The sequence below is a fragment of the Phyllostomus hastatus genome, unplaced genomic scaffold (assembly GCF_019186645.2).
Source record: "Phyllostomus hastatus isolate PE091 unplaced genomic scaffold, TTU_PhHast_1.1 phas_contig_432, whole genome shotgun sequence".
Taxonomy (NCBI): Eukaryota; Metazoa; Chordata; class Mammalia; order Chiroptera; family Phyllostomidae; genus Phyllostomus; species Phyllostomus hastatus.
Genome location: NW_025333880.1, coordinates 2186607 through 2202904, shown reverse-complemented (window position 1 = coordinate 2202904; position 16298 = coordinate 2186607). Strand labels below are relative to the sequence as shown.

Below are 16298 nucleotides of genomic sequence, written 5' to 3'. Positions count from 1 at the left end.
TTCGGTTATGCGAGGAGGCAAAGTGTATCTACCTATGCCTCCATCTTGGCCAGAAGTTATAGTTCCTAAATTAAACTTCTGATGGGAATTTGAAAATAATATTTATTCCCTAATAAACCACACAATGGTTTCTTAGTTAAAATCCACTTTCCATTAGGACCTTTCTTATTTGAATAATTCTTGTTCTATTTGGTGTGCCAGGAAAGCAAGATAGTTAATACTAACCATGCTTTGAGTGAGAACATCAACCTCCACCAGTATTTAAAGAAGTTTAGTAAATCTAGGATAATATGAATAGTTTCCAAGAAGCACTACTGTGCTTCTGAATATTTTTTTAATGCATCCTCTTTGTAATGATTACCTATTGTATTCAGAGTCTATAGAGAGACAACCCATGGAGTTCTTGAAAGTTCCACTGAGTGTTCAGCAATTGAGAGAAAAATTATTTTAAAATATAATTTCATATAGTTCTTTTCCTTAAGCACAAAACTTTTTGTGAAATAAGTTCAATGCGTATTAAAGATCTTTGGTAATATTTTAATCAATTACCCAATCATTTCTAAGCTATACGCTTTGAGAGAAAATTATAGATATTTGTCTGGCTTTTTATATTAAAAATCTTTCATTTATAAGTTTGATTCAAATACAAATAGTAAAAACTCATTTATTATTTATGGGCATACAACACAGGAATGTTTTCCATAGTAAGACTAGAAAAAAGTCACTATATTACCCAATGTGTTCACCTTATATTATGCTTTATTCTACATACTGACACCTCGAACCTATGAACTCTTTGATGGTCAAGACATATCTAATGACATGTATGTTGACAGTATCATTTTAATTCAGAGTATTTCTATTCATAAACAGTTTATAAAAGTGTATTTCTATTCATAAACAGTTTATAAAAGTTTTAAAGAATAAATTATACTTTTTATTATTTGGGCTTGAATTAGGAGTTATTTTGCCTTACAGTTATTTATGTGTGATTTAGTATGTAGTTCTTAAATGAAAGACAAAACCTGAAAGAAAAAACCACAAATGTACCAAGAAAAGCAATGATTTCTTTATGGAAAACATGCACATTATTTTCTCTACTATTATTTTCAGGAGCAGATCTTATTGCTGGAATCAGTTCCCTACAAAGTTTGCCATACTAAATAAAATTCCTGTATAATTATGAAAATTACAATTTGAGTCACATAACTTATGTGTCATATCTGAATAATAGACCAAATAACTTAAGATAAATTAGACCAGAAAAATAGCCACTGATGGCTTTTCACAGTGAAATATAATAAGATACTAAGGAATTATGAGGTGGTAGTATAGGTATTATTTGGCTCTTGAATAAGAGTTTAATATTCTGTTATTAAAAAAATAAACCTTTTTATGAGTAATGTAAAGAACTGAAATTATGTTTAAATGTGGAATTATATATAGAAAAACAAAACTTGTCTTCTTGTGGGACAATTGCAAGGTGTTCCAGCAAAGCAAATGTTTATGCTTTGCTGGAATGACTTACTTGACTGTCTCTGGTCAGTAAAATATTGCTCATTTATTTCATATTTTGCAATTTATTTAAATTGGCAGAGTTTCTTTTTATCATAGAAAAAATCTGATTCTTAAATTATCTTTCTTACACCCAGAACTACGTAAACTCATTTCATAACCCGCTCTGTCACTTCAAAACAGTGTTTCACATACTTGGAGTTTACTTTTCAAATGAAGAAAGACCTTTCGAAAATTTTGGACCTCATAAATCTCAGATGTAAAGTGTGTGGCCATCATAACCACAGTGCAGAGTGAGGTGGAGTGCTTCGTGTAACATGAAGCTGGACATGATCAGTCCTTATGCAGGGAAGTGAAGAAACAGCCTTCTCTTATGGCTCCTCTCAAATGTAAAAATGATGGATGTAAGGTGAATTACATTTATATCTTCATAACCTCAATTAGTTATATTTAATTACTGAAATGAAATTGTGACATTATAACCTTGATCAATTATGTTTATTTAAATTAAATTGTGATTTATACATTAAAGTTTTTTGGAAGCTAGAAAATTTTATTATGTAAGGGTACATGTTCTAGAAAAATTATGAATATTTTATATCACAGTCCTTTCCATTTACATATATCATTTTGTTAACTCACTACATTTTATATTAACATTTGTTTTAAATTTTGGAAAATTGCATTCGCAAACTCATTTCAAAATAACCATGGCATTAAATGTGATATAAAATGGGTCATCAATGTGGATTTCACTTTTCCACCTTTTCAAAAGTTATTTTGATGTTCACATATTCAAAATATATAATGTTTACATCTAGGAAATTATTATAATATTACCAATTTTACCATAAAAAGGATATCAAGAATGCATTTAATTTTGCTCAATAACAACATATTTAGGGAAATAATTATTGCTATCAAATAACTATGTTATAAAAGATGTCCGAGTTAGTTGTGAGGAGATAGAAGGAAATGTCCTGATGAGATGTCGCTGTAAACTATAAGCCTGTAGCTACTTGCCTTTGTTTTATAAGTCTTGGTTCATGCCTATAAACACATCAAGTATATTGATTCTGTTTGAAATTTTGTTCAAAATGAATAAATTCTGTACCACATACAAAAAATGCGTGGCCCTCTGATTAAATTTTATTATATTTTTTCTTCTTTAGAACTTAAAATGATGTGATACTAGTTAAAAGACATGATAGAATCGACACAAATGTTTTCTGCCACGTAGATGTATCACAAGGATTACCTTAGCCTCTTGTCTAAGAGGATTATAGCCAAACTGATTTTCAGTTTACTCCAGTAAATTGAAATGAGGTGTAGAAGGCTGTATTGCTTAGTATGTTAATTTATTTTCTTAGAAAATAGAAAGGTGAACTTTTCTGTAAAAGAATTTTGTAAGCTCTTTTAATTGTATAATTATTATGTCATTAAAGTACTTACTGTTATGTTAGAAATTCTGGGGTATTTTGGTGTCTGTTTTCTCTCAGATTCTTTTTATTTTCTAAAAAGGAAACATACAATACACATAGTTCAGAATCAAATATTTCAGACTGTTATATATAATAAAGTTTATGATTCAATATTTCTACTCTTGAAAGTCTTGCAATGCATATATCCAAATACAATACAATATGATACATAGATAGATAGGAATTTAATGTTGGTTTGAAGAGCTAGAGATCAAGATTCTGTGAGTTTATACACTGATTTTCTGAAAAGTTAATTATGCTTCGACACCAGTTTTTCAGTTTGAAAACAAGTGATACTAACCTAGGCAGACATTGTTAGAGAATATTGTATTATCATATTCATTAAAGAAGAATCATACAATTATTAGTGTAATGCCTGGTGCTATATTGAGATTCAGTATGATTATTTAAATCAACAGTATACATATCATGTTACTTTTGATTATATGTTTTCACTAAAGTTAGGATCACTTCTATATATTATACATATTTGCCTATTTTCAGAGTCAAATCAGTGTTCTGATACAATCCTATACTAGTTAGCATATAGATAGCCAGAATAGCTAGATAGATCAATTGATCAATCTAGGCAGATAGTAGATTATACTGTATATATTGTATATACTATATAAAATAAGCCCATCGGAGGTAAGGAGAAAATTAATCTCACATTATTGTAGAAATAATACAATGTTCAGTTTATAGGATAAGAAAATTAAGTCCTTTTCAAGAGTCCATATGAGGAATTGCTTTAATATAATAAAGATGTCAAGAATTTCTGATTTGGCTTGACAAGTCAGCAACTTACAAATAGAAAATTTCAGTGTTAGAGACAAGTACCTTTTTATATAAATTCTCATTATACTCTTCAAAAAATTTAGGAAGAATGAAAACCAAGAAGGAATGAAATATATAAAAATAGATTCACAATGGGCATGTTACTCTGTTTTAAGAGTTCTTACAATGTCTGTCTTTAACAGAACAACGAAAACACTATCTGCCAGCAGCTCTGGCAATTGGCTTATATAAGTACTCAGCGGAAAAGATCTGAAGTGACAGCAGTAGTTCCAAAGCTGTGTGTACTGCATCTGTTCAATGGTTACACCTCCAAGGTCTGCTTTCACTTTAATTTTTGCTTGAAACGCAACTGTTTTCTAGTAAAATTCATTAGGAAGAGCAATGTAAAAAGGTACTTAGATTTGTCTGGCTGCCTTTTAAAACAGGACTTTGAGCCCCAATCAATTTTAGGTAAGATTTTTAATATAGTTTCACTCTATTGACATTTAAAACAAACACAAAAACTATGATGAAATTCTGTAGATGTAGATATTAAGGTAACAGAGTGACAGAGAGCTCTTTATGAGAACTATGGGGGAAAAAACCTATTAGAGAAAATGAAGGCGTTCTACTAAAAAACTAAGAGAGCCCTTGACATTCTGTATATGGTACGTTATTACTTACCAAGGGGCCGGCTTCCCTAAGGGATGCAGTGAAAGGATTAAACAGTTTTTGTGACTTATGAGCCATCTGCAGGGATTTGATTTCAATTTGGTTTTGTATGCATATCTATCACAAGGATGAATGAGCAAGCCTGCTCTGTAGGGCACAAACAATGATTTTATTTTTAATCTATGTGTTGAATATAGATGTGTCTAGTGTTTTCCTGGTAGCTAATTTCTGTTTCTTGCACATATAGACATCTCTCTTTATTTTAGAAGAAAAAAGTGAAAATAGCACAGCATGACTCCGCACCCTCCACCATCTCTCTGGCTTTTCAGTAATGTAATGGGTATCGGTAGGTCTGACTCAGGCAAAGTCCTGGTATTGAGACTTGGCACTCTGCATGTTTATATAATTATTTTTTTAATGAGCCTGTTTAGGTAGGTTTGTGTATTTTTCACAAAACAAGTCCTATGCATTCATAGTCAATAAAGCTGATGACTGTTTCACGTTCTTTTAATCCAGTTTTAGAAGAAGACCTGACATGGAGAAAAAAGACGAGTGGCCGAGACTGAAGGCTCACTGCTGCGAGCTCGTAGTCCTGATCATAATTCTGTTTACAGAATAAGCAAAACACGGCACACTACAAATCTGACTTTTCTTGTCATTTTTTGCGGGGGAAACATTTATTTAGGGTTGGATTTAAATTGTGCACTGTGAATCCTTGCAATATGCCCCCTTGTAGACACTATTCTGTTAGCCTCAGCAGACTGAAATGGCCACAGAGTCCCTCTTCCAAGTTTTAAATTTCAAAACTACGAAGTGTGGATAAATGCCAGGTTCTTCTTTCCTACACTCCCTCCTACTGAAATGCCAAAACTTGTGGTTAGAACATAGTTACAAAATTGACGTGCCATTTTCTTAGCACAGAAATCACTAATCCTAAGGGATTTTTTTAGACAGCTTTGGCTTACATTCTTATTCTTGGAAGAGAAGTCAGCAAGCAGAGGTTATACTAAAATGAGACACTATGTAGGTCATTAGTGACTGAATGTAAGCTTTTAAACAAAAATAATAAAGCATTGCATGGCAACTAAGTGCATCCCATGATTCTAGATTAGATCCTGGACCAATAGGAAGAAATAATTAGCTATCAATGAGAGTATTGTGATAATACATGAAATTTGATTAGGGACTATGAATTATAAAATGGTAATATATCTTTGTCCCTGTGTTTGATAACCGTACTTTGTAAAGTATTTAGGATAAGGCACATCATGTCACCAACTTATTCTCAAATGGTTTGGGAAAATACATGAATTGTGTATACACACACATATATATAATATACTTAATACATAATATATAACATATACTATGTGTATTTTGTAATATATTACATATATATTTCATGAGAGAGAGAATGATATAGGACAAAATGTAAACTATTGGTTAATCTAGGTAAAGGGCATATAAAAACATATTAATTTGCAACTTTTTATGAGTTTGAAACAGCAAAACAAACATTACCAAAAAAGAGACTATAAAATTATTTTTTAATTAAAAATAAACTGCCATTTTTTAGTATCTCTACAAAACATTAGATTGAACTGTGGCTATTTTTATTTTGTTCATTAAGCACAAGATTGTTTCATTCTGCCTATAACTATAAAAGATAATGACATTTATCTGGAAGACTATGGGAGAGTATCAGGCAGTAAAAGAAAAATGATTAATCAAGTAACAGAATAAACAAACAAATGTTCCATGAATCAATGCCATCACTGCAGGTACTTGTGCTGGTGCTGGCAGAAAGGCAGTAATACAGAATATAGAATTTCCTGATAGAAAGGTGGAAGGCCAGAAGATTGTGCCTCATAATTATGGCAAAATTTTTTTCTATTTTTTCTCTTTTGTGTATAACCATTGACAGCCATTTAGGAGGTGTAAGTCCTCCAGCCTGTCCTCACTAGGATAGAAGCAAATATTTACCAACCAAGATGGAAGAAAAAGGGGGCAGGATGAAGGAAGGGTATACTCATTTTTCTGTTTTGACACTTTCTTATCCAAGTCAAAACATATTAAAACATTTGTGAACAGTTGGTGTTACAATAATCACATATTGGGTTCAACCATGTTTAACACTTTCATTATACTCAAAATAATTTTTTTAGAATGGGGTGGCAGATATTGAGACAGAATAGCACTAAATCAGGAGTGCCAGTTTGTACCTTGAAAAGGCTGAAGGGAATTAAATGAAAAGCTTGAGGAAGTTAATTTGGACTAAGTGAAGATAAGGACACTATCAAAGCGTGAAAAATAAAACTATTAAAATAAAAAGGTATAACAGAAAGTCACAGTGAGTGCACCTGAAAGAGAAGAACCCTACAGAGACATTCATGACAGAGGCGATATTGTGCCTATAGAGGCCTCTTACTAGCCTCTAGCCCCTAGAATAGTGCCTGCCATGTAAATTAATATTGAGTGAATAATATTATATATTGACAAAAGTAAAATTTAGTGTCATATAATCCTAAATAGGCCTGTGCCTCTATAAAGCATATGACTTTAGGCAAATCATTTAATCTATTTTGACCTCAATTTGTCAGCTGCGAAATGAGAGACTGGGAACAGTTGAGTCTCTAAGGTGCCTTCCAGCTCTTAGTATTTCTGTAATGGTTCTGTTTATTAAAATGGGCAACTGTGAACATTATTATAGAAGAGAATAGCCTGATATGAATTTTAAATGAAGAGAAATGGGAAAAAATAGAAAAGATGAATAAAAGAGCAATGCATTGATTCAAGTAATGAAAAATAAATCCCATTGAAAGGAACATTAATATAGGAGAATGCAAATGGTGATTTATGGTTTTGGTATGTAAAAAGTGACAATTATGTGTACTACTGCTATATCACTATATCACTACTGCTATATCTACTGCTGAACGCCTATGCGTTCAGTTGTAGAAATCTTTATCTGTTCTTCTGATTACTATCAAAATGACTCTACACACTCCCTGCGTCTACATCTGGTGTCCCTAAGTGAACAATACTGAAGAGCATTCAAAAGAAGCCATCAACTGTCAGAAATTTATGTAAATGTTCTTTTACTACAATGTTAGAGAATGAGCACTACCCATCTTAGAGAAGAGAAAGTTGAAGAAACGCAGAACCCATATAAGTGCCATGAACTGAGTTCATGGAATTTAATTCGGACCCACCAGGCATAGTTGCTGACACCTCCATGAAGTCCATGGCCATCAACGCTGGCTTCCTCATGTGTTTGCTCTCCTACAAGGTGGTCTAGCACTTATGTCCCATAACACATGATTTAGCCCTCACTTAGCATGATCTCATTATGTTTCTTGGATACATCTATGATGATTTTAAATTTACAACTAGAGGAGGCCGTACTCTGTAATTTGTGTTTTCCCACAATAGGCAGTACTTCGAATGTGCTCATCTGTCCATGGAGATGGGCAGGATATACTTTTAGCTCAGGAAAACAAAGGGAGTATTATTGATTGGCAGCTATCCAAAATGACTTTCTGGCCATCAAGCATGGTTGGATGATCCAGGGACTCCTGTGAAGCCCCTGCTTTACTTCTCATCATCCGATTTCCCTAAGCATAAACCACTTTGTTATTGTTGTTGTTGATGTTGTTGTTGAAACCTAGGAAGTTCTAGTCATTCATCTGTAAAGGCATCTGAAACTGTAACCTGAAGTAAGCTTGCCATTTCAGTCTGATTTATTGCAGAGGTGAGCAGGGACCACTTTTTCTAGGTTTGTCAGAACAGAGCACAATGTTTCTTATAATTCTGTGTTCAAATCAAGACTATGTGTGATAATATTCCTATGAGAATATTGGAGTGTGAGAGATGGTAGAATTAGTGTCTCGGTGGGCAGCAAGGGTTAAGAAACAAAAAGGAAGGCACACGGAGATAGAGCACTAAAGAACCGGACTATTTTCAAAGGGTTTTGATTTCTATATAGATTCCAGGACTCTAACAATTAGAGACTATGGACAATATTTGGATAACAGATAGTTGAATAATTTCTGAGTTTATAGAAAGGAGAAGCCAAACAAATACATTTAAAGGGGCTCCAAAGTAGCAGTAGAAACTGTACATTTCCTAACAGGACAGAGGTTGTTGGTAAAAATGACAAGACATGAAAATAAGCTGACTCAGCTTTCCCAGGTTTTTTTTTTTTTTGGTTGGGTAGAGAGAGTGGGGAAGCAAGAAAATTATTTATGCCTTGTTTAGCTGCAAATTCAAGCCCAGCAATGTGTCACTGAACAAGTAAGTGGGATGTTGGAATATGGCACGAGATCTTTATAGTTCTATGCTGATTGGTTCATTGTTAGTGCCTTGCTGCATTTTGTTCAGTTTAGCACCATGGGAAGGTATCCAGCTGGAAGCTCAGGGCCAGACCAAAACATAGCCTAGAAGAAGTGGCCTTCAGTTTCCTCTATTTAACATCTATTTAGGGAACAATGTAGAGATAAAATAGAAACTAAGAATTTTCTTATGTTATCTTTATTCTCAAGACATTATCTCTCTTTCTTACTGGTAAATAAAAAGAGTATACAGATACAAAGATCAACACTGACTTGTACATAGGGGTCCTGGACCTTCACATTCACATGAAAACTGCCCTCTTCCAAGACTCACTATGGGGAATTAAATGCCTGGTTTTGAAGCAGCAGCATGATTTAAAAAAATTAAAACTGCTCCTTAATAAACTGAATTCAGCAGATTGCATACATTTATCACATTCAGCTTCATGAGGATGTAGTGATGTAGGTGTTTAATCTCTATTTACATATAAGTGAACTCAGTTCTCAGTTTCTTCAGAGTTAGTATTGTAAATGTTGAAACTGGGATCTAGATTCAGCTGTGTCTGTGTCTGAACCCTGTTTTACCTGTGTAACAAAGTCTCTGTTGTATCTGAACTGAGTTTAATAAGGTAGAATACCTATTTTCTAGACATTCTTCTAAGACTTTGTAGGTTTGTATCACCTAAAGAAATTCAAATAAGTTTTGTGCATCTTAATTGCTTTATCTGTAAATGAGGTAACAATACTAACCTAAGGGAAAAGAACATATTTACTGAGGTACCTTTGATTTCTAACAGTAATTTAATATATCTAATCTTCAAGGAACAAAAAAGCTTAAAATTAGAAGTCTTCTCAAGGAATGTTCAACATGCAACCTTTTAAAAATTCATCATTATTCCTGGAACTTTTAAAAGAATGTCATTATTCCTGTATTAAGCAAATATTCCCAAATCAGCATAATAGTATCATCTATACAAGAGGATTTACTATTGTGGGATTACCTTCAGGATATATTTGTAAGAAGCACAAAACATCTGTTACGCTATTTTTAAGTCCAAACATCTACATAGTTCATGTAAAATTATATTAGGCTGAAAAGAAAATTGTATGGCCATGGAAGTCCGGAGATGCATTTTTTCTTAATTAGAGTCAAAAAATTTCAGTGAATATCTAAGTTAAGACAGTCATCTCAGGGGGATGGCCAAAAGATGCTATGTGATGACTTCAAAACACAGATATCCATGTTAATTTAAACAGCCTGCTCTTAACTCTTTAAATGGACAGCACTTCTTTTATTCTAAAAGTTCTAGAAGTAAAAACAAACTGCTTTGGAGAAAACATATTTTAAAAGTTCCTTCTTAGATTTAGGTGCATGGGGGATGGAAATGGTAAGAATTTCAAAGAACAGAATGTGATTTTCATTCTGAAGGTGAACATGTACAAAGTCATAGTTTCAGAATGCTAGTCTCTAGATTCTCCCACGAGTGGATGAAAACAAAAGAACAAATAGGAAAGACCACAGAGGAAAGGCTACTAAAAGATGCTTGCCATAAGTAAGGAACAACCACCTAATTCTGATAAAAATAATTCCTTTTCTTAAAGTGACCATAAATGTAATCCTATAAAATTCTAAATTAACGGTTTTTGCAAACAATTCAAAGATGTTTTAAAAACTTAAATATATTTGAATGAAATACAGAATATCAATCAAATTACATCAGAATGTATAGCTGCCATACTGAGTTTTTCAGTAGAGAAAGTAGTTGGGTACTCTAGCTTAAGAGATTTGGGAGAGATTTCAATAAAATTTCATTAAAAAATTTGACACCCTTTTACCTGTGTTTGAAATTGACTCTCATTTCACCCATGAAATGATATAATGACTAGAATATCAGCAGCTTAAATGGGGCAATAATAGGTGTGAGCTGTTTTTTTCAGTGTTCTGTTCTTTGATCCTTTAAGTGTTTAATGTGAATGGCAACTAATTTCCACTGACAAAAAGAGTACAATCAAGATTGATTCCTTAGGACTAATTCTTTAGAACAAATTTCCTTGGAGGTAGGAATCTATGATTCCTGCCTTGGAGGCAGGAGCTATAAAGGGCTGAAGTTTTTGGCCCTGTGATAGAAAGGTCAACTGAGAAAACCAACCTTTAATTTGAAAGTAAAGTTCTTTTGAAATTACATGGTATAGCAAGTTAATTTTTATGATTTCTTAGTGGTATCATTGAATTATTTGCCATAAAATCCCCTACATTGTAATTGCCTCTTTAGTTATAGTTTAAGGTCATGTCATCTTTGAAAAGAAACTTTTTTTTATTATAGTCACTTCTATATCCTTGGTAGAGGAGAAAATCAGAAAAGTCATATAATCATTCACTTTAATGGACTTTAATGGAGACTGTGTAATATCTACCATATGGATTTCTAATTTTACTAACAATCATAACATGAACTATAATGTCAACATAATGAAATCATTCCAATGCTAACTATGTTAAGAGTAGTGAACTTGATGAGAGAAGTTGATGGAAAGCACAGTCCTTTGTCTAGCTGAATACAAATCACAGTCTTATTGTCAATATAATAGAGGTGGCCCCGAGTGAAACCACAGCTCCATCTCTTTCATCATGCAAATCTCAACAAATGTTTTCAGTTTTTATAGTACTCTTCTTGAAAATGTGTGGAATAAAAAGAAGTAGAAGTAAAGGTTCCTGACCATAAAATTCCAATTCATACCTCTATCACAACACTTAGTGCATTGTGTTAAAGTCTGTTTTTGTTGTTTAACCCCATGAAAATGGAAGCTCTCCAAGAGACTCACAGAACCTAGTACACTGCCTAGTATATGGGATTTTAAACAACTGTTTGTTGAATTAAACTCTTGAAGAACCCAGGCAGTCTCCTTTCTGTACATGTCTCACTAAAAGTCTACCTTCCTAATCTTGTGGTGCAGTTGAATGAGGGAGCTACAATTACTCATAGACAGACTTAATGCTAACTATCTGTGCTCCTTGTTTTTATGTGCGTATGAAAATATTACTTGAATCCTATAAGGTGTTTAGTTAATATATAGGACATGGAAATAATTTTCAATTATCTCCCATGACATTTATTTAGATTTCTAACCTATTTTCATAAAGTTTTATATGAAACTTACATAATTATATAAATATTGTGACCCTCAATGGAAAGGAAAGAGGTACAGAACATACTTGCCATGTACAGGCACAGCTAGGGCAGGATTCCAATAGCGGAAGATTATTCTTATTCTATACTATCCTACTTTTTCTTTTTCCCAGGTGGAGAACTGGTACCCCTCTTACCTTAGACTCTTGCCCATTATGACTCATTCACTTTCATGTTTTAAGGGAAAGAGCCATGGTTAATTAATCATGTGATATGTTTAACATGAAAGTATATGACAGGGAACTAACACGATGGCCACTTAACAGGGAGAAAGAGCTGACTGACTTGGTGAATTAGGGATATTGAAGCCAAAAATATACAATTCCCCAGAATGTTCTGATAAACTCTAACAGATTACCCATGACCTTAAGAGGCTGTTTCTATGTCACATAGCCTTCACATTCCTTTATTAAAAAGCAGCAAGTGCCATGAAAACCAGTTAACGTGAAAGACCTCACACACTGAGCACAGATCAATATAGAGAAGCACTTTGGTAATATTCCTGTAATTAGGTAATGTTCTATTTCACTTGGCGCTGCAAAATATTGGGATAAAGTCTAACAAAATATGCTAAGGCACATTTTTAAAAGTATATTAAATTATAACTTTTTTTGCTTCTTTCATGGAAGTGTTTTTAATACTGAAATTCATAACAGATTGAAGAGAAAGACATTGCCTGATTTAAAATCAAAGTTTCCTGTAGTTTGTTCTGTATGGCACTGACAAGCTAGACCCAAGAGGAAAAAGAAAAGTAAATGTAGGCTCTGAAAGCAGGCTTGACATGAATGTTAAATGCAATGGTACTGCATGTGTTAGAATTTATACTAGATAATGGTTAGAAACCTTGTAATGTCCAGTTAAGGTTACTGTTTTACACATGGCTGAGTATAGAGGAAGAGCATTATTTGGATAACACAGCTGGCTATAAAATTATTTTTACTTGCAAAATGTTACCTTAGTACTTCTTAAAGAAATATATTATAGCTATAATTAATTAACCAACCCGCAATTACTCTGTAATCTTCAATGTTTACACTTAGTACATCTACATAAATAAAACTTCATTCAAGGTCCATTAGCTAGAGAATAGCATTACATGCATGGAAAGTATTTTAATTTCACAAATTTTACAAGTGACACTAAATTAATCAAGTCAGAAGTTGCAGATGTTCCTGAATTTGGATGGTAGGAAGAGGGCAGTGTATGTTTGGTTTCATATTCCATTTTATTTACTCTTTTTCTTGCTCAGTTTTGAGAAGCATTCAAAAAATATATTTGCTCCTATTCTACAACTTTCCAGAAACTACATTGGTCACTTTTTATCCTGATTTGTACAATATAGTAGACTAGCACTGTGTATAGATTAAAAAGAAAAGAACAAAAACAATTTGCACTGTCGATGCTGATGTATGGAGTAATTTTCTCAGACTTTTTCAATGCAGTCTGCAAATGCATTAACAAAGGCTATAAAACAAAACCAATCTGCACTGCCCATAACACACATGGGTGAGATATTGAAAGGTTTGAAAGCATAATTGATATTTGCATTAGTAGAAATTACCTAGAAATGAGAGAGTATTCTACTACCACGTAGGACTTCAGAAGCCAAATATATCTTGTGCAGCTTCCTGAATAAGAAAGTAGTGTTCCAACTACAACACAGAGAAAAAGGAAATATTTGTGTGGCTATTGTTAATATAAATGAGTCTTCTGAAATAACAATCTTAGAAAAGTCTATTACTGTTATTATTTCATGCTGAATGGCAGGAACCCCTACATACATTTTTTTATTTCTTATTCCCATTTCAACTATTCTATTGCTCTTGAGACAAGGTCAGAGGTAAAGTAGTTTTTACTTAAAGGAAAGCATAAAATCTTCACCCAGCTACACAATTATTATGCTTCTATATTTCATTGCTTTCCAATACCATATTGAAAAAATCAAGCACATTTTTGACCAAAAATAAGACTGCACCATTAACCATTCAGTAATGATACCTAAATATCTAATACTGCATTAAAATTCTTTAATTTTCTGAGGGGAGATCCTTAATATAGCAGTATTTTTAATGTAATAAAGATGTATTGATTCTGTTATGTACCACTTCTATCTGCTATGGATAGAAAGGCTCACAGTACACACATGGATTTTACTCTCATGGAGCTTAAAATATCCAAAATAAACTTGTATGCTTTAATTTTTTTTCTCTGGAAAAACTCTGAATAGCTGTCAGTTCTGTCCATATTAGTTTAATTCTGTGTATTTGGATTTTGAACCTCTAAAGCATTAGGCTGGCTAGAAACATACATTATATTACAGCATTTATACTTAAAATTGTAGAAGAAGAACAATAATATGAGAAAATTATGTTTAAAGTATATTTTTCTATTGGAGTTAAGAACTATCTGATAAGCTCTGACAGGGCTAGCAGAACACTGATAACTTTACAGAAAAGAAATTCAGTGGCTTGTCAACAAAGAGTGTGTTGTTTTTCTGCAGGTTTCTGGCACATTTTTTCATGGAGACATATTTGAGATGATAAAAGTAACCATGTATTTCTGCAATAGTACTTGAACAAGGAAGCAATAATTTCACCTTATGAATTTGGTGATATTCAATATGTCTCTTTTGTTCTTTTATCTTGATGCAATAAGGAGATCTTTATCAATTCATACCATGTCTACACAAAGAAATGAGCAAGTTCAAATGTCTGGGGACTAAATGTATTTGTCTGCCAATGAGTAGCTGACCAATAAAACTCAGCAAACAGTTCATGTGAATTCCCTTGCCAACCTGGTCTCTACTTATTTAAAGCAAATTCAAATATCGGTGTGAGGCTATGCCCTTAAATTATTTGTTGCAAATAGAATTTATCTTAAAGTTTATTATTTATGGTTTTAAACCTATAACCATAATTTATTTTTATTGTTCCAAGTTAAAATATCTATAGCATATTATACTTTAGTTTGACTACTTCTGAGAAAAAAAAGACATTTATTTGTTTAGAAGCATGGTGTGATATTATTTCATCATATGTTGGCTTCAAGTGAGTGGGGTTGTCAGATGCCTAAATCTTTTGGTTTTCAACTTGCCTCCTGCATTCATTCAACATAAGCTCGATATAGCTACATAGCTGTATCTGTATCTATAGGTATATATTATCTGTATATATGTATATGTATATCTGTCTCTGTAGCTACCTATCATCTATATTTTTTTATTTTACTTAAAAAAATTTGAGCATCTCCAATAGGATAGGCACTGTTAACAGAGATGAATATAGCCTACAAGGTCCTTATCCTTATGGAATTGATGAAAATCTGCAGGTATAAGTAATAAAGGCTATAAAGAAAAAATATAGATAGGTAAGGCTTAAGTGAATTAAGCAGAAAGCAGGCAGGAGAGGCTTTAGGTAGGATGGTCAGGAAAGGCCACTCTGGAAAGGTATTTGAATAGAGATCAGAGGAAACCAAGGAAGACAGCTATGTAAGGACCTCCCAGGCAGAGAGAACAGGAAGCTCAATAGCCCGAGGCAGGGGAAGCTGGCTTTGCTCAGGAAATAGCAAAACAGCAAGAATATACGAGCAAGTTCCTTTAACACAGTAAAGCATTTCTTAAATATTAAGGTTAAATTACTTTGTGAATAATTCCAAGGGGTCTATAAAAATGTATAAAAAGAACACATCAGTATTTAATGCTGTGAGGATTTTCAAACAGCTCTAAATGTATTCTAATAGCTAAAAAGAAATAAGCAAGCAAATAAACCAACCTATTCAATAAAATCACAGTGGTTTATTTAATATGTATTTTTGTTTTTCCTTATTGTAGAATGGTATTTTCTTTTTAGGAAAGAACATGTTAAATAGATGAGAATGGACAATTTTTTTAGTGACAACATACAAATACATGAAACACCTACAGAATACAACCACACATTTGAGTCTTCACTTATTTCTACAACCAGCAACTTTAGTTGGGAGACAATAATAACTCTGTGTACTTGGAATGTATTTATGGAACACATATAATTCTCATCATCAATGGATTAATAACTTACTTTTTTCTTGAAAATCTTAAAACAGAAGCATCAACTGCTGTAGCCAATATATTAACTTAGAATTAGAAAAGGTAGCCCTGATTGGTGTAGCTCAGTGGATTGAGTGTGGCCTGCAAACCAAAGGGTTGCTGATTCAATTCCCAGTCAGGGCACATGCCTGGGTTGTGGGCCAGGTCCCCAGTAGGGGATGTGCAAGACACAACCACACATTGATGTTTCTCTCCCTCTCTCCTTTCCTTCCCCTCTCTATAAAAATAAAAATAATTTTTTTTAAAA

At 32.9% G+C, this 16298-nt stretch overlaps 1 protein-coding gene across 6 annotated transcripts in view; it reads right to left on the bottom strand.

Annotated features, from left to right (window-relative positions):
• The window catches only part of SYT1 (synaptotagmin 1), a 529074-nt gene that overhangs the window by 354198 nt on the left and 158578 nt on the right, over positions 1–16298 (bottom strand). For 4 of the 6 annotated variants that reach the window (XM_045845010.1, XM_045845009.1, XM_045845015.1 and 1 more), the window contains one exon: positions 2968–3028. The exons of 1 other annotated variant lie outside the window; for it this stretch is intronic. The gene's annotated coding sequence lies outside the window, so the exon portion shown is untranslated. Of the gene's footprint in view, positions 1–2967; positions 3029–13525; positions 13617–16298 lie in introns of all 6 variants that reach the window. One more of the 6 variants, XM_045845011.1, reaches the window with a different exon arrangement.